This window comes from Rhinatrema bivittatum, chromosome 9 (genome assembly GCF_901001135.1).
Source record: "Rhinatrema bivittatum chromosome 9, aRhiBiv1.1, whole genome shotgun sequence".
NCBI classification, from domain to species: Eukaryota; Metazoa; Chordata; class Amphibia; order Gymnophiona; family Rhinatrematidae; genus Rhinatrema; species Rhinatrema bivittatum.
The window spans coordinates 96,532,793-96,555,032 of NC_042623.1; the positions used below are offsets into that span (position 1 = coordinate 96,532,793).

The 22,240-nt window shown below is 41.7% G+C and overlaps 1 protein-coding gene across 1 annotated transcript in view; it reads left to right on the plus strand.

Moving 5' to 3' along the window:
* Positions 1-21,649, plus strand: part of GPR85 (G protein-coupled receptor 85) — a 90,731-nt gene extending 69,082 nt beyond the window's left edge. Inside the window, exon 3 of the transcript XR_003858773.1 lies at positions 21,532-21,649. The gene's annotated coding sequence lies outside the window, so the exon portion shown is untranslated. The remainder of the gene's footprint in view (positions 1-21,531) is intronic.
* The last annotated feature ends 591 nt before the right edge of the window (positions 21,650-22,240 follow it).

The window sequence follows — 22,240 nt, forward strand, 5'->3', positions numbered from 1 at the left end:
GGAGAGTGTCTTTGGAAGGGATTCTTTTATAGGGATCAGGATCTGAACATCATCGGCATATAAGTAGTGAATTAGGTTAAAGTTTGTGAGGAGCTGGCAGAGAGGCAGTAGATAGATATTAAAGAGTGTGGGGGAAAGAGAGGAGCCTTGAGGAACACCTAGAGTGGTTTTGAAGTTAGGAGATTCTTTATTGTTGATCGTGATCTTGGAACTTCTATTATCGAGGAATGAGCTGAACCATTGGAAGGCATATCCAGATAGTCCAATGTCTGCGAGACTATTGAGGAGGATGCTATGGTTCACGGTATCAAAAGCCGCAGATATGTCCAAGAGAACTAGCAGGAATGAAATCCCTTTGTCTAGGCCCATAAGGATGTGGTCTGTTAGCGAGATGAGGAGGGTTTCAGTACTGGAAGACTTGCGAAGCCATACTGGGAGGGGTATAGGATTTTATGTTCTTCTAGGTAATCCGAAAGCTGTGTGTTCACCACCTTCTCGGTTAGTTTTGCTAGCAGCGGGAGGTTGGATATGGGTCGGAAATTGGAGAGCTCATTGGTGTCCAGGTTGGGTTTCTTCAAGAGGGGTTTAATAGATGCTGTTTTAAGGTCATCCGGGTAAATTCCTTGGGCAAGGGAGCAGTTAATAATGTCGGCCAGGGATCTGGAGATGGTGCCTGGAATAAGGAGCAGTAGTTTTGTTGGGATTTGGTCCATCGGGTGGTTGGATGGTTTCAACTTCTTGAGTGTTGATTCTATCTCCAGAGAGGTGGTAGGCTCGAAGGACTCTAGGGTAGCTCTGGGGGAGTCTGTGGTAGCGTAGTTTAGATCTAGAGGTGTAGGGTTAGTAGGGAGCAGCGCTAGAGTTTTAGCGATTTTATTCTGAAAGAAGATAGCGAGTTCATTGGCTTTGGATTGAGCTTGATCGTCGGGGATGGGTTCTACCTGTCAAATAAGGGGCAATCTTTTTATTATTCATTGCTTTTGTTTTTTATATGTTGGCACAAATATTGCTAGATGCCACACAGATCAAATCAAAAGTGACTTCATCAAGCTGGGAGAAAGAAAAGCACTTTACTTGAGGGAGTGATACCTGCTCTGAGCCCCAAACTTCAAGATCTACTCATCTGCTCCAAATGCTGCAAATCTCCTTAATCTTCCCATCCAGACATCTTGGATGTCAGAGTTTGCCCCAACATGATTCTGTAACATGTGGAGGTAGAAGCTCTACTGACTCATACTGCATAGCCTGTACTTCCACGTCTCTCACCCAGACACCATCTGGTGGGATGCTCTCCTGCCTGCTGAAGTCAAGGATCTCCAATAGACAGTATTCTACACAGCTCATCACAAGACCGACCAGGTACCTAAGCTGAAGAATCCTGTATGGTGCTGTTAGCATGGGTGAGTTCCTAGCATGCTTCATGGACTCCATACTGTCTTCTCCTGTTTGTCGGAAGGAAGAGTTGGTATTCCATATTTTTTGATTAGCACAAGATTGCAGCCCCTTTTTTATTTTAAGAATTTTGTTGCTGCATTTCTGGCTTCTTTTCTCCCCTCATTTATTTATTGTAGGGTGCATATTGTTCAAGGTCCTGATACACACAGCGATCTCCTCCTGGCTCTTGTCAGAATGTCAATACATAATGCCAGTAGACATAATTTGGTCTGGGATACATCCATAAGCTGTGGGATCCTCTTCTGGGCAATGGGGTCCATCATGTCTAAGCAAAGCATTGGGGCGGATTTTAAGAGCCCTGCTCGCCTAAATCCGCCCAAATCCGGGCGGATTTAGGCGAGCAGGGCCCTGCGCACCGGTGAGCCTATTTTACATAGGCTCACCGGCGCGCGCAGACCCCGGGACTTGCGTAAGTCTCGGGGTTCTCCGAGGGGGGCGTGTCGGGGGCGGGCCCGGTCGTTGCGGCGTTTAGGGGGCGTGTCGGCAGCGTTTTGGGGGCGGGTCCGGGGGCGTGGTTACGGCCCGGGGCAGTCCGGGGGCCGCACCCTCCGTACCCGCCCCCAGGTCGCGTCCCGGCGCGCTAGCGGCCTGCTGGCGCGCGGGGATTTACGTCTCCCTCCGGGAGTCGTAAATTCCCCGACAAAGGTAAGGGGGGGGTTTAGACAGGGCCGGGGGGGTGGGTTAGGTAGAGGAAGGGAGGGGAAGGTGAGGGGAGGGCGTTAGAGGGAACGGGGGTAGGCTGTGCGGCTCGGCGCGCGCCGGCTATACGTAATTGATAGCCTTGCGCGCGCCGATCCAGGATTTTAGCAGATACGCGCGGCTCCGCGCATATCTACTAAAATCCCGCGTACTTTTGTTTGCGCCTGGAGTGCCAAAAAAAGTACGCCAACGCGCCTTGTTTGAAAATCTACCCCATTATGTAGATATATCTACTGGATTCATGGATACCTTCACCAGCCATGGGCATTAAGGAGGTAATTTTAAAACTGTATGTTTATCTGCAAGTTTTACATCAATTCTCAAACTACATGCATATTTTCCCTTTCAAATTTGCCCTGAGTGCACACAAGGAAAGCAGGTGTGCCTGCTTTGCTTGTGGGTACTTGTTTCATGAAAAAATGTCTGAAAATGCAATCTACATGCATTAATTTCCTCCCTTGACCTAAACACGCCCAATTTCTCATAATGTGGCAAAAAGTACGTACATTGTATAAAGTCATGTGTAATTTTAGTTCCATTGATGGATGGCAATATTTAGACTGCTAGATTTATATGGATACAATTATTTTTACCTGCAGAATTATATGCCATGCTCATCCTCTGTCCCTCCAGGTTATGTTTTGCATTTCAATGTTTAATATTCTTGCAGACTGTTTCTCATTTATGATTTGCAGTTGTGTTATTTTTTTGTCACAGTGTTGGGACAAATTTTTATATCTGCTCACCTAGGTGCAAAGGTCCATGGGCACTTTACCTGTAGAAATTGCACTAATTTTGAAAGGGATCATATGAACATTCTTTTCCTTTGAAAGCTGTCCCAGGAAAAGTACCCACGGAGATTTGCACTTGCTTTCTCTAGAAATACTTCTTTTATGGAAAGCACCAGATTTGAAAATGCAAAACTATGCCTACTGTTGCAGCTCTTGATCTAATCTCCCCTCCCCTCCCTTCCCCCGGAATGTAGCTACATAATGCAGGTTAAAAGCAGAGGGAAGGTGGATAATTTTCAAAAAGTCCTTTCACCCAGGTAAATCAGTAATAACGTAGCTAAATGGCCTTTGAAAATTGCCTTTCCCATATCTGAAGTTTTGTTTAGATCACATTCTTCTTGGAATTAATTTTGCCTTTGTTGACCTTATCCCAGCTCCAGGTGGGATCATAAGTTTACCAATCTAAAACAGACCTGCTTTCTTCATGAAAATTAAAACCATAGTTCCATGCGTGCAATGTAAATAAAAACTAGGAAAGTAAAAAAAAAAAGAATGGAAATGAAGTAGGAAGAATATGCAACAAATTTCAACAAAATCCGCGCTTTTCAGAGTTTAAAGGGGTTTGTTTATCTTTATTTGGGGGGTCAAAGTAAGTTATTCCAGCAAGTTCCCATTCAGAAAGTAGAACTGAACACATCACATTTCACACTGAAAAAGATCTATATAAGATTGTGGAAAGTTAATATAATCTTTTTCTATATGAAGCACGATTCTACTTTTGGAATTAAAAATTGAGACCAGTTAATAATCCTGAATCCAGTTTTGAACGTGATCTCTCTGCAAGTGATTTACCAGCAGCTTAGTTCAGAAAGATAAAATGGATTTTATTCAAAGGCTTTGATCATTTCAGATTCAGTTGTATTCTAGCTATGTGAAAAGCATCACCAGCTGTTCATTTTCTTATTTTTTGACTTATCACTGAAACATGTCCTTTCTAGGAATCAGATATGAATATCTCTGATAAACAGCTTCACAAAGAAAAATCTGGAGCAAAGCTATTTTGAAGCATGTTCACAACTCCTAGCAGGGCAGACCTTTAGCTGTTCTAATTTTCAAGCAAGCGGGATTTTCTCTTTCTTTCAGACAGATGTGAAACTTTAGTGCTGGAACATTTCTTGTATTTTGTTGGTGATAACGCTGAAGTCTGGGGAGGCTGATAATGTGAAGAAGAAATTGACTTCCTTAGAATGATCATCTGGCACATTGGTGCCAGCTCTGTGAGTACAGAGAGCCCTTGAGCACCCCCAATATTCAGCAAACTCCCTCACTGTGTCCAGGAAGGAATAATTTGTGTTGAGTTTAGCACTCCCAATGGTTTTGAAAAGTTGGCTCCTAGGCTCAAGCGTATGCAATATTCAGGTTGGTTCTTTCAAGAGCAAATATCAGCAAGAAATAGAGAGATGCTATTATTATTTAATAGTGTCAGCTCTTGTATGAATCATCCAAGCCCCAATTTATTATTACTCTGATATTCATTAAACTGAATATTACACTGAATTAATTCATTAAGTTTAAACTGAGCAGATGATACAGCTTCAAACAGAATAATCATATAACCCCTATTACTGAAGGTCTGTCTTAAGAAGAATTAGAGCACCCTGTGATGATTCTTATTGAAGGAAGGGGCCCCAAAATGATGAGTAGGATGAAGCCCAGGGACAAGGCAAGGAAAACTGCAGAACCAAGCACCCTGGTACCGGAATATGGAAGGCATGGTCTTCCACTTGTAGTTTCTGCCTTCTCCTCCAGTTGAGCTCTTAGGTGCTGATGGCTGCTAGGCCTTTAGCTGCACAGGGCTGGTTCAAGGAGATGAGTTACCCAAGATAGTCAGACACAAAGAGAAACCAGCTGAACAAACATCTTCAGGGATAGTCACTTTGAAAGGAGAGCCAAGGCACAACTGGAGCTGGAGCCTGAATAAAGAGAGTCCAACAAAAAGTCTAGATCCAGGGAGAAACAAGGCCACCACAGGATCCACTGGAAGCAAAATTTGCATGCTGGAGTAGTAAAGAACCAAACTCTGGAAAAGAAGAAATGCAAGGTCCACAGTATATATACATATAATAAAGAAGGAAACAAGATGCCCCCCCCCCCCAACAAGAGGAAGTAGGAACTATAGTGCAGATAAGATCGAATAAACTGGCCAGGAAAACATGCTGATATCTGCTGCTGGAAGGTGAACGTTTACCCGCAAAAAGTCCAGTCAAAAATGCATACGAGACAATGCTAAAACACAAGAGACGTGTGCAAATTAGTCTTCAATATTGAGCAACTTAACAAAGTTTGGAGAGAAGGACCATCATCCAATGTGAACAAGCCCAACACGATATCATGTTTCATAATAAACTGCTTCAGGGGCTCCCAGTATAATTCTTTGCTAAGAACAAGAATGACTGTCACACTTCCTAATAATTTAGTTGATGAAATCACTGAACAATGAAAAATTAAAAAGAGTAAAAAGCCACTTCACATAAAAGACAATATTCATGTGACAGAAAGAACACTTACTAGACGCCGGGACATCTCAAGCACATCAACTTTCGTTACTTAGGCACCTGTGCTGTGTGCGCTTTATGGGGTAGATTTTCAAAGCAGCACACGGGCGTACATGTGTGTGTGCTACCCGGCGCGCACACATGTACGCTCAATTTTATAACTTGCACAAGAAGACGCACGCAGGTTATGAGATCAGGGGTCAGCGCACGCAAGGGGGGGTGCACAATTGTGCACCTTGTGCACACCGAGCTGCGCTGCGTACCTCCGTTCCATCCCCCCTAACCTAACCTAACCTTCCCACCCCTTCCCCTAACCTTTCCCCCCCAGCCCTACTCTACCCCCTGACCTTTGTTAAACATTTTGCGCCTGGAGGCTGGCGCAGGTTGCACACGCTAGCAGCCTGCCAGCACGTGATCCTCTGACACAGCAGCAATTGCCACTGTGTCGCAGGCCTCTGGCCCCACCCCGAGACCACCACGCCCCCTCCCCCGCCCCTTTGGTAAAGCCCCGGGACTTAGACGCGTCCTGGGACTTTACATGCGTCGCCGGGCCTTTTGAAAATAGGCCCGGCACGTGTAAGGTGATTTAGAGCTTTTAAAATCTGGCCCTATGCATACACTTAGGATATACATCACTCATACATGAATGACATAATTAGATAATGTGACCGAACAATATTACATAAAGCAGGCTACGAGAACAAGCTACAAGAACCCCCCCCCCACTCAATTTCTTTATTCAGGCCTTGCGGAATGACTTTTTGGAGTCAAAATATCCATCTCTGCTCTTGCTGGACTTTATAAATTAGATCTCCACCTCTCCAATGCACCGGGACTTTTTCCAAGATGGTCCATTTAATATCTTTGAAATCATGTTTAAGCTGTAAAAAATGAGTGACCAAGGGGGCTTCCATCTTGCTGGTCTTTAAGCAACTTCTATGCTCTACAAGTCTAGTCTTATTCTTGCGTTTGGTCATTCAGGCATATTTTAAATTACATGGACAAACGATCATGTACACAACAAATGTTGATTTACATGAAACATGGAGCGGCAATGGAATCAGCTTGCCTTTAGGTTATAGGACACTGTCAGATAACAATTTAAACATACACAGATCACACTTGCAAATGCGGTCATCCTCAGAAACCATGATGTCAGGTGTGTAATCACTGGAGTGCTTTAGTCTAGGTTTCCTTCCCTCATCAGTTTAACCCATCTAATTCTAAATCTCGTGTTGATCTGTGTTTGTAGGTAAGTCTGCTCATGACTCTAAAGCAAACAAAAGTAGGCTTCTCTTTGACCTGGATATTTGGCATAGTCCATAGTGTTAATACATATCTGACTCAAATCTTATAGCTTTTTTTATACACCAATGGAAAACAATCCATTGAAATGTACCCAGCACATTTTTAAGCACTTATGGGTCAAACCTTCCTCTACCGTGTAACCAGTAGAAGGTGTGACATTCTATAAGAATATAAGTTTTGCCATATTGAGTCAGACCAAAAGTCCATCAAGTCCAGCATCCTGTTTCCAACAGTGGCCAAATCAAGTCACAAGTACCTAGCAAGTACCCAGACATTAAATAGATTTCAAGCTACTATTCCTTATTGATTAATAGTAGTTTATGGATTTTTCCTCTAGGAACTTAACAAAACCTTTTTTAAACTCAGTTACACTAACTGCTGTAACCACATCCTCTGGCAATGATTTCCAGAACTTAACTATGAGCTGAGTGAAAGAATTTTCTACAATTTGTTTAAAATGAGCCACTTATTAACTTCATAGAGTGCCCCCTAGTCCTTCTAATATCTAAAAGAATAGTCAATTCAAGTCCTTTCATGGTTTTGTAGAACTCTATCATACCCCCCCCCCCCCCCCCTCTCAATCATCTCTTCTTCAAACTGAACAGGCCTAAGTTATTTCCTCGTGGGGGAGGCATTCCATGCCCCTTCTCTGCACTTTCTCCAGTGCAACTATATCTTTTTTGAGATGTAGTGACCATAATTGCACACAGTATTCAAGATGTGGTCTCACCATGGAGCAATACAGAGGCATTATGACATCAACCATTTTATGTGCCATTCCCTTCCTAATAATTCCTAACATTCCTTTTGCTTTTTTGACCACCAAAGCACGCTGAGCCAACAATTTCAATGTATTATCCATGCCTAGATCCCTTTCCTGGGTGGTAGCTCCTAAGAAAGAATCTAACAATATATAAATTCAGCAAGGGTTATTTTTTTCTTATATGCATCACCTTGCACTTGTCCACATTAAATTTCATCTGCCATTTGGAAGCCCAATCTTCCAGTCTCACAAGGTCCTCTTGCAAGTTATCACAATCCGCTATAAATTTAACTAGTCTCCATAATTTTGCATCATCTACAAATTTGATCAACTCATTTGCCATACCCCTTTCATTTATAAATATATTAAAAAGCACCGGTCCAAGTACAGATCCCTGAGGCACTTCATTATTTACCTTTTTCCACTGTGAAATAGACCATTTAATCCTACGCTCTGTTTCCTGTCTTTGAAACAGTGTGCAATCCACAAAAGGATATTGGCTCCTATCCCATGACTTTTTAGTTTTCATAGAAGCCTCTCCTAAGGGCCTTTGTTGAATGCCTTCTGAAAATCTAAATAAACCACATCTCCAGGTTCACCTTTGTCCACAAGTTTATTCACCCCTTCAAAAAATGTAAGAGATTTGTTAGGCAAGACTTCCCTTTGGTAAATCCATGCTGGCTGTGTCTCATTAAACCATGTCTTTCTAAATGTTTTGTGATTTTATTCTTTATAACAGTTTCCACAAATTTTCCCAGCACTGAATTCAGGCTCACCGGACTATAGTTTCCCAGATCACCCCTGGTGCCCATTTTAAATATTGAGATTATATTGGCCATCTTCCAGTCTTTAGATGCAATGGATAATTTTAATGATAGGTTACGAATTAATTAATTAATTAAAAAAGGTCTGAAATTTCATTTTTTAGTTCTTTCAGAATCACTCGGGTGTATACCATCCGGTCCAGATGATTTACTACTCTTCAGTTTTTCAGTCTGGCCTACCACATCTTCCAGGTTCACCATGATTTGGTTCAGTTCATCTGAATCATCACCCTTGAAAACCATCTCTGGAACAGATATCTCCCCAATATCCTCTTCAGTAAACACTGAAGCAAAGAATGGGCTAGATTTTCTAACCTATGCATGGGTATAGATTTGTGCACGCAACCCGGCGCGCACAAATATATGCCCGATTATATAACATGCGCGCGTAGCCACGTGCATGTTATAAAATCTGGGGTCGGCGCACACAACAGGGTGCACACTTGTGCACCTTGCAAGCGCCGAGCCCTAGGAGAGCCCCGATGGCTTTTCTCGTTCCGTCCGATTTTGGAGCGACCTCGGAGGGAACTTTCCTTTCACCCCTCCCCCTACACCTTCCCCACCCTTACTCTATCTAACCCACCCCCCCCCCCCCCCACCAAGCCTATGCAAAATAGGCTCAGCACATGGAGGAGCGGGTTTTTGGGGATACACGCTGAACGAAACGGAACGAAAATCATTGTGAACGTGGAAGATGTAGTAGGCCAGATTGACGAAGAAACACAAGGTGATCGGTAAAAAGCAGCCTTTATTAGAATAAGCCCGATTCTGGCCGAGTTTCGCTCAAGCAGGAGCTGCCTCAGGGACTGTTGGGGGCAAAAAAATATGTAACTTAAAACTCAAAAATAAAAGATTAAAATTAAAAACTCACAAGTAAATGCACATACATATAGGGGCGGATTTTCATACTCCGCGAATAGGCCTACTTTTGTTTGCGCTCCAGGCGCAAACAAAAGTACGCTGGATTTTAGTAGATATGCGCGGAGCCGCACGTATCTGCTAAAAACCTGGATCGGCGCGCGCAAGGCTATCGATTTTGTATAGCCGGCGCGTGCTAAGCCGCGCGCCGAGCCGCGCAGCCTACCCCCGTTCCCTCCAAGGCCGCTCCGAAATCGGAGCGGCCTCGGAGGGAACTTCCTTTTGCCCTCCCCTCACCTTCCCCTCCCTTCCCCTACCTAACCCACCCACCCGGCCCTGTCTAAGCCCCCACCTTACCTTTGTCGGGGGATTTACGCCTCCCGGAGGGAGGCGTAAATCCCCGCGCGCCAGCGGGCCTCTTGCGTGCCGGGCCGCAACCTGGGGGCGGGTACGGAGGGCGCGGCCATGCCCCCGGACCGCCCCGGGCCGTAGCCATGCCCCGTACCCGCCCCCAAAACGCTGCCGACACGCCCCGAAAACGCCGCGACGACCGGGACCGCCCCCGACACGCCCCCCTCGGAGAACCCCGGGACTTACGCAAGTCCCAGGGCTCTGCGCGCGCTGGTAGGCCTATGTAAAATAGGCGCACCGGCGCGCAGGGCCCTGCTCGCGTAAATCCGGGCGGATTTACGCGAGCAGGGCTCTTAAAATCTGCCCCATAATACATAAATAGGTGTGAATCTACTGAGAATATGTGTATATGTTATAGGGTATGTAACAGTGAAGACAATAGGAATCGGATGATGAACAAGCAGTATTACAGTTAATGCTTGTTTGTCTTGATTTGCAATTTATTGGATATTATTGCCTTCACTGTCGGTATCACATGGCAATGCTGTGTGGATAAGAAAAAGCTCTTCTTATTTGATATGCACTCAAATACACTGAATGTCATTGCGATATCATCAATGTGAACCAATCCAAGTCCTGGTTCAATCAATTGCCCCTGAGGCAGCTCTGTGCAAAAGAGTGAAACTCGGCCAGAGTCGGGCATTTTAATAAAGGGCTTGTTCATCATCCAATTCCTATTGTCTTCACTGTTACACAGCCTATTGGATCGGCTACCGCTTTGTTTTTTGGGTCCGTTTATGTTATAGGGTATACTGTTTGAATAAATATTTTCAAAACAATAGACAAATAACTGTAAAACAATTTAACAAATCCTATGCACAAACAGATAAATGTAACGAATACAGGTGTGCATAATTAACATGCATTAGGTTTTCTAATTATATACAAATCTAAAATAAATTATAAATGTACATGTATGTGTTTTTGTATTTAAAAAAAAAAAAACCAGTACAGTGGACTAAGACTCTGTTATTAATAAGTTGTGAATGCATGCTGTATATCGCAGAAACAGAAGTGCTGTGAAGGTGGGGGCCGGTCAGATTGCGCAAGAACACAAATTTGTAATTACCTATCATTGGTTAATGTCTTCAATTGTGGTTTTTACACAAGCAGTCTAAAAACCAATAATTCAGATGGAGCAACTTGGTGTAATAATCTGTGAAAAAATATGAACCTAAGGTTAGCAACCAGTTGCATGAGCGAAACTCGGCCAGAGTCGGGCTTATTCTAATAAAGGCTGCTTTTTACCGATCACCTTATGTTTCTTCGCTTATCAGCATCTTGGATCGGTTTCCGATTTGTTTCTGTAGGCCAGATTGATAAACTAAAGATAGCAAATCACCTGGACCAGATGGTATACAACCTAGGGTACTGAAGGAACTAAAAAATGAAATTTCCGATCTATTAGTTAAAATTTGTAACTTATCATTAAAATCATCCACTGTACCTGAAGACTGGAGGGTGGCCAATGTAACCCTAATATTTAAAAAAGGCTCCAGGGGCGAACCAGATAACTATAGACCAGTGAGCCTGACTTTAGTGCCGGGAAAAATAGTGGAAACTATTCTCAAGATCAAAATCATAGAGCATATAGAAAGACATGGTTTAATGGAACACAGTCAACATGGATTTACACAAGGGAAGTCATGTCTAACAAATCTGCTTCATTTTTTTAAAGGGGTTACTAAGCATGTGGATAAAGGTGAACCAGGAGATGCAGTGTATTTGTATTTTCAGAAGGCGTTTGACAAAGTCCCTCATGAGAGGCTTCTAAGAAAACTAAAAAGTCATGGGATAGGAGGCGATATCCTTGCATGGATTACAAACTGGTTAAAAGACAGGAAACAGAGAGTAGGATTAAATGGGCAGTTTTCTCAGTGTAAAAGGGTAAACAGTGGAGTGCCTCAGGGATCTTACTTGGACCAGTGCTTTTCAATATATATATATATATATAAATGATCTGGAAAAGAATACAATGAGTGAGGTTGTCAAATTTGTGGATGATACAAAATTATTCAGAGTAGTTAAATTACAAACGGATTGTGATACATTACAGGAGGACCTTGCAAGACTGGAAGATTGGGCATCCAAATGGCAGATGAAATTTAATGTGGATAAGTGCAAGGTGCTGCATATAGGGAAAAATAACCCTTGCTGGAGTTACACGATGTTAGGTTCCATGTTAGGAGCTACCACCCGGAAAAAGATTTAGACATCATAGTGGATAATACTTTAAAATCGTCAGCTCAGTGTGCTGCAGCAGTCAAAAAAGCAAAAAGAATGTTAGGAATTATTAGGAAGGGAATGGTTAATAAAATAGAAAATGTCATAATGCCTCTATATCGCTTGATGGTGAGACCGCACCTTGAATACTGTGTACAATTCTGGTTGCTGCATCTCAAAAAAGATATAGTTGTGATGGAGAAGGTATAGAGAAGGGCAAACAAAATGATAAAGGGGATGGAACAGCTCCCCTAAGAGGAAAGGTTGAAGAGGTTAGGGCTGTTCAGTTTGGAGAAGAGATGGCTGAAGGGGGATATGATAGAGTTCTTTAAGATCATGAGAGGTCTTGAACGAGTAGATGTGAATCGGTTATTTACACTTTCAAATAATAGAAGGACTAGGGGGCATTCCATGAAGTTAGCAAGTATCACATTTAAGACTAATCGGAGAAAAGTAACGGCTTTTAATCAAGTTTACTTAGGGAATAGCCACTGCTATTAATTACATCAGTAGCAAGAGATCTTCTTAGTGTTTGAGTAATTGCCAGGTTCTTGTGGCCTGGTTTGGCCTTATTGGAAACAGGATGCTGGGCTTGATGGACACTTGGTCTGACCCAGCATGGCAATTTCTTATGTTCTTATGAAATGGCAGATGAAATTTAATGTGGATAAGTGCAAGGTGATGCATATAGGGAAAAATAACCCATGCTATAGTTATACAATGTTAGGTTCCATATTAGGTTCTACCACCCAAGAAATATCTTGCATTTAACTTGTCAATGCTTATGCTTTATTCTATTTTCTTCAGATGGATCCTTCTTCCAATTTTTGAATGACGATCTTTTGACTAAAATATCCTCTTTCACCTTACCTTTTAGCCATGCTGGTAATCGTTTGACCTTCCTTCCACCTTACTTAATGTGTGGAATACATCTGGACTGCACTTCTAGGATGGTATTTTTTTTTAACAATGTCTATGCCTGTTACACACTCTTAACCTTTGAGGCCGCACCTTTCAGGGTTTTTTTAACCATTTTTCTCATTTTATCAAAGTTTTGCTTTTAAAAGTTTAGTGCTAGAGCCGTAGATTTACTTACTGGCTCCCTTACAGTCTCTGTTTAACATCCATGCATTTCCTAAATATGCCAAATTTACCCTCCTCCACCACCAACATATCAGTCTAGAACTTTAAAAACTACAACCTAACTCCACACAAAATTTGGTGTAGCTAGGTATGAAAGGTGGAATATAAATAAAATAAAAATAAATAGCTATTCCAAATCTATAAAGGGAGTGGAAGGATGACACATTCAAACATTAAATGCAATGTTCAATCTGATAAGCCTCTCTGTTCTCTTGAACCAAGGCTAAAAAATTGTTTTATTTAGAAAAGCATAAACACATTATGGAATATGTTGTATGAGACCTTTATTTCCTGCAACATTTTTGTAATATCAACAAAATATGCTATACTGTATATGCTTGCTTCATGCAAAAAGGATTTTATGAAATGTTAGGAATTTCTATCTACTATAGAATAAGTTGCAGGTGACAACATAGTACAAAAATGAAATATGTAAGGGTTCAAGATCATGTTATATAATTTGTAAGAACTAAGCATTTTGGGATACTTTAAAGATATATTATTAAACTGAAAGCGGTCAACTCAACCCCTAACTTTCAGAACTCTAGAAAGCGAATATCGCTGGATAATCAGGTTTCTGCCAGGCTTGCTACACTAGATTACAACCTTTGCTGGTAATTCAACCAGGTCTTCCACTAAACAAACAAGAATATAGGTGTACTGTAGATATATATATCTGCAGTGGAAAGCCCTATTACTGAAAGACACTGATCAGGTATGGGTATCCCTTGACACTGAATTATACTGATTAGAGAAAAGTATCCCTTGATTAGACAGAGGCCGAATGCTTCTACTGCAGACCTGATGCTCAGATCTGTACCTCCTATTAGCAACTGGCTAAAGTCAGGTAATAAAACTTCCTTAATTAGGGAGCATGCTGGGCAGCTTGAAAATATTTCCTGTTGCCCAGATTGGAGGCAGCTAAGGGAGAGTGCTATACTGTGTGACAGTTTTGAAGAATGCAGAGGGAGTTTAGCTGCTTATACTCCCTGCCCAGCCCAAATATATACTCCCTGTGAGAGAGAGGAAGGCTAGAGAAGATTACAGAGCCTACAGATCAACATCAAGATAGATTATTTATGTCCACTTTTGCACCAAGAGAGTTCAAAGCATGTTACAGCAAGTTACAACAGTAGATACATAATGCAAATAAATATATAAATACGTGAAATATAGACCATAAGGAATCACATGTAAGATGTAAGGCTGAATCACTATTCTTGGTGTTGAACCTGCTATTCAGGGTAAATGCTTTTATTTTTTTTTCCTTCAGTTCCTGCTCTTGTCAAGCTCATAGTTATATTCCTATCATCTATTATTGGAAACTGCCTTAAAGCTATACAAATAAACCTTTACTGAACTGCATACTGGCCTGGCTGAGCTATCTATCCTACTCACTCACCCCATTCACCCATACATTATTTATTTGTTATATTCCCTCTACTCTGCCCATGGAATGGCCCACAAAGAATTATTCACTCACATTATCTTATGCCCTTTTAATTTACCTCCTTGTGCCCTCAACCTAAAGTCATTTACTACTGCCCTGGGCAGGAGAATCTCAAGACGTTTCTTTGCCACAGCTGTACAGGTCCCATCATAGTCTATGAGAAAAAGTTGTCAATGTTTCTTTTCCTCTCCTGGTAAAAAATGACAAACCTAGCAGAAACAAGCCATGCCTTTTTACTCTGACATACCATGATCTGTAAAGGTTAAAAATAAATCTTTGGTGAAAAAAGCAACACTGGCTGTAATTTCTTATGGCAGAAGCTACTTTTAAAGAGACAACACTGCCTTCTCTGAAGCAGATCACAGTTCTTTCTTTTTAAAAGCACCTCACCAAACATTACCTCCTACTACCCTAGTACTCTAACTTACTATATATGCCCCTTGCTTTCAAAGATACCTCATTTTCAAATGTTCTCTGCTATTCATACATAAGCAGTACACATATTCTGGACATTCACTCATACCTATGGTTCATGGTCAAGCACAACTATGCCTGCAAGAAATGATACTATACAGAATATTTAAGCCAAAAATAAAATATTGACTGAAAAACTAGAAACAATTCCTGCATTTTCTATCTTTTGGTTACCACCTCTGGGAATGCAGAACACATACAGGAGATGGAAGGTCACTCTTTTCATCTCTTGAAGGAAGAAGGGGAGGACTTTTATTTGCTACTATCTCTCCTGTTACTTCTCCAACTGGTCCTCCTGCCAGAAAACCAGCAAGCTACAGTGCGAAAGAAAAAAAAAGGCAAATGAGAGAAGATGTTCCATAGATAGAACATAGGGAAGTGAACACAAGACAGTTGGCAGCATATGTACCTCCTCATACAGAAGGTCCATCTTATCTACTCCATGGTAAACCCCAGAGTATGCAAGCATGCATCATCTCCAAGCAGAAAATCTAGACTTTGAGGATTTAGGTCCATTACAGAGGGAGCTGTGGAGTCTCTTTATATTCCACAAAGGACACTATAGACTGTTAAGTGCCAGGCCATTCATTATGACGCTTATGTCCAGGGATACAAGAACACTTAGATTTTGGTAGAAAGCATAATCTTTTATTTATTAATATAAGTATTCTTGGGAGATGCTGATGCCATTTCTCTGACAAACTGACTACCAGCATCTCATCATATATAGGAAGTGATCCTTCTTTTGTAGATAACATACAATATTGTGGCAGATTCTAGAGTGCATGACTACCTCAAGGATAATTTACATAGGTTGTCATAGGTTGTCATGTCAACAGCATGATAAGATTATCCCTAGCTACCCCTGGGTATTTCTCCAAGGTGGGGCCCATTTACCATCACTCTTTGGATAGTCTTTTGTTCTGTTAGAATCTTGCTGGTCAGGGTAATTAACACATCTGTGGCTGTGTTTATAGAAACCCCTGAAAAAGAGTGCCTCTATTGTGACAGGATAGCCTGAAGTTCCCGCTGTTGGCTTCTGCTTTGTGTGACCCTATGATTAAGCATCACCTTATGAAGCCAGCTTGACTGCCTGTCCAGATGTCCTGGGAATTCTGTAAGTCATTCTCAATAAGTCACTTAGAGTTCATGCAGGCTAAGAAACCAGAGGATTCTGGGGCATTTGCCTTTCTCCATGTTGGTTTTCGGTTCAGGCATGGACTGTAGAGACTTATGAAAATTGCATTAATTCAGACTGTGTCATTAACTTAAAATCTAAATAGTGGCATCTGAAAATGGATACATAACTAAAATATTAAAGACCTAGAGGAAAAGACAATGAAATACATATATAACCATAAACAGACCATGGATAGCTAAACACAAGATAAGAAAAATAGAAAAATAATGTAACAAAAGTTAGACCACGTTGTAGTCATCTTGAGAACAATACTTACTCTGCAATAAGCAGCATACATTTTTCCTTTTATATGCAATATCAAACTATGCCAACAACACAAAATACAATTTTTTACATAGCACAGGTATAAATGACAGACATGAACAAGGACATACAGAAATTAGAAACTATTATACAATACCTGCCATACCAGCATGAAAAATAAATATACCAAGTGAAAGCAAATTTGCAATCATAGACTACCCTTACTACTTACTTTTATAGCATTAAGAACATAAGAACATAAGAAATTGCCATGCTGGGACAGACCAAGGGTCCATCAAGCCCAGCATCCTGTTACTAGCTGTATGCAGTCCTAAATGAGTACACATAAGAGAGCTTACAATCTATTTAAGATATAAACAAAATAAATAGGATGGTTCAAGAAAATGATTTATTACAGTAAAAATGGTTAAAATCAACAAAGCTATGATCAGGGAAAGCCAAAGTTTAAGATTTGTAAGCAATCTCAAAAAGGTAGGCTTTTAGTGAAGAGAAAGGTACACTGTCTTAGGAAAACTGTTCCAAGCATTTGGTGCTACAAGGTGGAACGTGTGGAGTCAGGAGCTGGCGATAGAGAAGGGCACAGATAAAAATAACATGCTGAATTAATTAAAATCAAAAGGAAGTGTACAGAGAAGAGTAGAAGTAATGAGGAGCTGCAGAGTGAAGATATGTATGGGAGGAGAAGCAGCTTGAATTGTATTTAAAAGAAGATTGGTAGAGGGGTTACATGATCATAATAGCATTGTAAAAAGACAAGTTACAAAGCTAAATATTGCATTGCCTGTAGTAGAGATAGATGTTTGAAGAGCAGGTTGCAACAGTCTAATTAAGAAATTATGAGAGTGGATAAGGGTTTTGGTGGTTGTTCAGAAAAGAAGGGATTAATTTTATGATGAGCTAGAGCAGAGGTCTCCAAACTATGGCCCACAGAGCTTGCTTTTACATAAGAATATAAAAATATAAGATTTGCCATACTCGGTCAGATCACAAGTCCATCAAGCCCAGTATCCTGTTTCCAACACTGGTCAATCCAGGTGACAAGTAGCTGGCAGGATCCCAAAAGGCTGATAGATTCTATGCTGCTTATTCTAGGGATAAGCAGTGTATTTTCCCAAGTCTACTTGAACTTTTCTTCCAGGAAATTGTTAAAATCATTTTTAAACCAGCTACACTAACAGCTTCCACCACATTCTCCAGCAGTGAATTCCAGAGTTTAATTATGCGTTGAGTAAAAAAAATATTTTGTCCTATTTCTCTTAAACCTATGCTGCTAAATTGAATCACTGACATGGAGACCAAGCCCCATCAATGGAACAGGAGCCACTGATGGGAAGGCCATGCCTTGTCAGTGGAACAGAAGCCAGCTGTCCTGCACCACTGAATTAAACTCTGAGAAGGAAACCTCATCAGTGGAAGACTGAGAAGATATGTGGGTGAGTGAGAGCCCAATGAAGGGAGTGACAGTGAAGGGATAGGGGTGATGGGGTGGGAGGAAGGGGATAAAAGATAGGGGAGGGGAGAGTGAAAGGAAAGGGAGGTGGGGAAAGTAGTTAGAGAAGGAAGATGAGTATTCCCCATTCTACTTGTGAGGCAAATGGGTGCCCTGCCTTATCCTTGGACCGGTGCTACAGTGTTAACAGAGTCCAGGTATGTCTAAAAACACAAAAGGGAAATTGCCATTTAACTTAAGGTCATAGCAAAATTCAAATCAACCACAACTGCTCTGACACCTTTATAGCACATGTAAGACTCATCAACAATGTGTGGGAACCATAAACGTACAAACAATAATATGGGAAAAGACAAATAGTAACTGTATCTGGCAGGAGGATGTACCAGGGATAATTGTCAGTAGAAATATACAGTACAATTGCTTTAAACAATGGGTAGTCTGAACCAAGATGGGACATTTTCATTTCAGTTCAGATTACATGAAACAAATGCACATCTTGAAACAAATCTTGAAAATGTAGGTGTTTTCTTTCCTGGAAATAATGTGCATTATTAGCAAATATGCACTATTTCACAAGAAAAATAAAATAAAATGAGATCAGTAGCTGGAGCTGGGGGGGGGGGGGGCCTCCTAGGCCCTCTATGATTCCTCACCCCTCTCCCAAAATACGGCAGCCCAGACCTACTCAGCTTGGCTGAGCTGAGCCCATCTGGAAGTTTCCTAGATTCCTATCTTCTCTTCTGCCCATCCCAGAGACCTCTTCCATATACTGATACTTGATAATCATTTTCTTCACCCACTAAAAAGAAAATAAAATATACAAACCCAAGCAACTTTTGAAAACTCTATGCAATAAAGAGGAATGTTGTCCCATGACTGCATCATTGGTATGCAAATAGAGCTCTACCCCTTAAGGGGATGGGCCTCTATTTACATGGGGGTAAAGCTCTATTTTGGGGGTTCCATGTGATCATCGTAGTGCGACTGTGCATGGATACATGCAGCAACATTCACTTGAAGCCACTTGGGGCGGGGCCACTACCACAAACATCAGGAGAGAGGCAGGAGCAGCAGAGCCACACCAGAGAGGGAAGAATAAAAACAAGCAGCCCAGCAGCTGGGCCCCTACTAGCGGCAAAAAGCAGCCAAGATGTGAGGGGAGTGAGCAGTAGGATTCGCAATGGGCAGTGAAGAAGGTCTCAGAAAGGCAGGTGGGGGTTTCTTGTGACCTATCAGCCAAAGAAAGTGGCCCATAGTGGAGGAGAGAAATGAAAACAGTTGGATTGGGTGGAAGAGGAGGGGTGCAGCAAGGTCTGGGGAGGGGAGGGTTGAGAAAGAGGAGAAACAAAGAGGAGAGGGGGGAAGGCAAGAGTGCTAAGGGAGAGGGAGGAGAGAGTACAGAGACAAACCCCTCCCCACATTCCCATATCCCACACTACCAACCCCCCACAGACACATCACACATATACTCCCCCACACCCCATCTCCACACCACAAACCCCTTCACCCCTACACACTCCCCCAGACCCACCACACAGCACCACCAACTTCTCCTTCCCAAACACACACACACCCTGCATATATTGCACACACAGCACACCCCATCTCACACACACTCACAACCACAGACACACACCACCAGCTCTCTCCCACATGCACACATCTTCCACACACCACACCTGTCCCCCACACATGCACACATCTCTCCCACACACCACTACTACTGCCACTCTCTTATTCATGCACATGTCTCACACACATCACCACCAACCTCCTCACATACATCTCACATATATACACACACACATACACAGCCACCACCCCTACCCTCTCATGCACATATACAAGTAAACCATTGCCCACAACAAGACAATTGTGATCAGACCTCCTCCGTCATTTTTGTTCAACTCCTACTTCCCTCTAACAACAGGATGTCCTCCCTTCACGACCCTCATGCAACCACTCTAACCAATAGGCCTCTCCGGCCGGGGTTGGCAGTGTATTCCAAGAGTTATAACCATATAAGTGAAACTCGGAGGCCATGTTCCGACCCCACAGTTGCGCCGCACAAATGTGTCCTACAGTAAGCCATTTATGCTAATTACACACCTCCTATACTTCACAGTATTTCCCCATCCTTGGACAGGCTTTTACTACTAGTTTTGTTTTATAATGTAAACTAAAAGATGAGAATGTTTGTCAATGCGCTTTGGAATTTTCAATTTGTTGCCACCACATCTATTCCTGAGCTTCCACTGAAAACGGTGAGGCTGTGCCGTAGATCTACTTCCTGTTGTCTTATCTTATGGGTCGGGGAAGATATGGGGAGGGAGAGACAGCATCAACAGTATGTAGGGATAACAAAATGCTAAATCATCGCTGCTGTTAAATATTGCTGAGAGCTCTCAGGCCATGAAAATATTGCAAGGGCTGACTGAGTATGAGAAAGGTGCGTTTTGCCATCTGAGTTGACAACGATGCACCTTTATGGGCAGAAGAATTGCGCTGTTATTCAGTTAAGGAGAAGGCAGAGAAAAGGGATTTTATTAATTTTTTGTTATTTTTTTGTTGCTGTTCTCATAAAAATGTGTATTCTGACAAAAGTTACAATAACAAAATGGATTTTTGGAAGTTTAGATTCTTTGCTTTATATTTATTACATTTCTCCCCATTGTTTCCTATGAAGTCAGTTCACATAAGTGTTTGAAGGAATATTTAAAATGAGGCTGTTAAATAAATGAACTGAGAGCAGGTCATTTTGGCCTCTATCCCTTGGATTACAGTAGTCTCATGCTGTGATCATGCTCTGTAGTTCCTCTACCTTATTCCAGATGTTGTTGACAGCAACATAACAACTTTACATAGATAAGGAGGATTATGCAGGTTGTAATGAATCTGACAATGCAGTATGTGATGGGGGGTTGAAGTCTAGACCTAAAGCCTCTAGGAAAGGGGGTTTGTTTATTACAGCTTTCCGTGATGCATGGCACTTCTCGGCAGGGTTTTTTGTTGTTTTTTTTTAACTTCGAGATATCATTATTTTTATTCTTCTGAGAGTGTAAATATATTTTTGCCAAATGTATCTAACACTTGAGCAGAGTTGAATCAATCCCAAAGGGATTACAGCAGAAACTTTACCATATGGTGGCTGTGAGGGCAGAGTATAGTATATTCTGTATGTGCTGTGACCCAATATTGTTACTTTTTATAATGACCAGAGAGATGCAGAAACATAAAGTCAGTCCCAAACTTCAAAATTTGTGTGAACAATTCTTTAATTCATTATATCGGCAACTCTATTGCTTAAAAGGCGCAAAAGTTTATCAACACGGCGTCCCCCGACACGGACCCGTGTTTCGCCAAACGCGGCTGTGTCGAGGGGGAACAGTAATTTTTTGCGGTATTCAAAGCTTTAAATTTAAAGCTTTAAAGCTTTGAATACCGCAAAAAATTACCCCCCCCCCCCCGACGCAGCTGCGTTTGGTGGAACACGGGTCCGTGTCGGGGGACGCCGTGTTGATAAACGTTTGCGCCTTTTAAGCAATGGAGTTGCCGATATAATGAATTAAAAAATTGTTCACACAAATTTTGAAGTTTGGGACTGACTTTATGTTTCTGCATCTCCCTGGTGATTTGGATATTATAGTTGGAGTGCAGCATTTGCTCCTCTGTGGTGCTTGTACTTTTTATAATGGTCATTTTTCTGTTATGTTTTGTAGATTCTTAACCTAAGGGATAGGTATCCAGCCTAGCAGTGGATAATGTTTAACCTGTCGCTGCCTGATCAAGATTCTACACACACCAAGGGCAAAACTGTGCCAAATGGGAGAACATTTGTAGAGCTTAACTCAATAAAGAATTTCTCCAGAAACCAAGGAAAAGTCTTTTCTGAATAAGGTCCTAAATCTCTTCATAAATGCGGTATTATAGCTCTTTGAAACTCAGAAATACATCTGAAGCAATAGCAAACTTCACCTGTTCGCCCTTCTCTGAAAAGAGTGAAAGAATATTCTCACTTGAAGACTTCATAAAAAAAAATATATATATATGTGTTCTGACAGAAACAGACAGGATTCAAAGTTCTAACTGAATCCTTTAAAAGAAACCATCTACAATCTTAAAATTTTCTCCAAGAAATTTGCATCTTCACTTAAAATATCCAGAGAAAACCTATTGCAATGCAAAGAAAGGAAAACCCACAGAGGAGGTAGTGGAGACATAAACATAACAGAATTGAAAGGAAAAAAAAAACCCCAGTGTGATAAATACAAAGGATCTCTGGAGACAAGATGATGGTAATGAAGCACTGGGTAAACTGCATGGAGCAATAAACGACAGTTAGGTCCATAACAGTAGTGCTATGGCTGCTTTATACCTCAAGAAATGCATGGGGATAACCGCGCAGAGCTGCAGTCTCAAACAGCACTG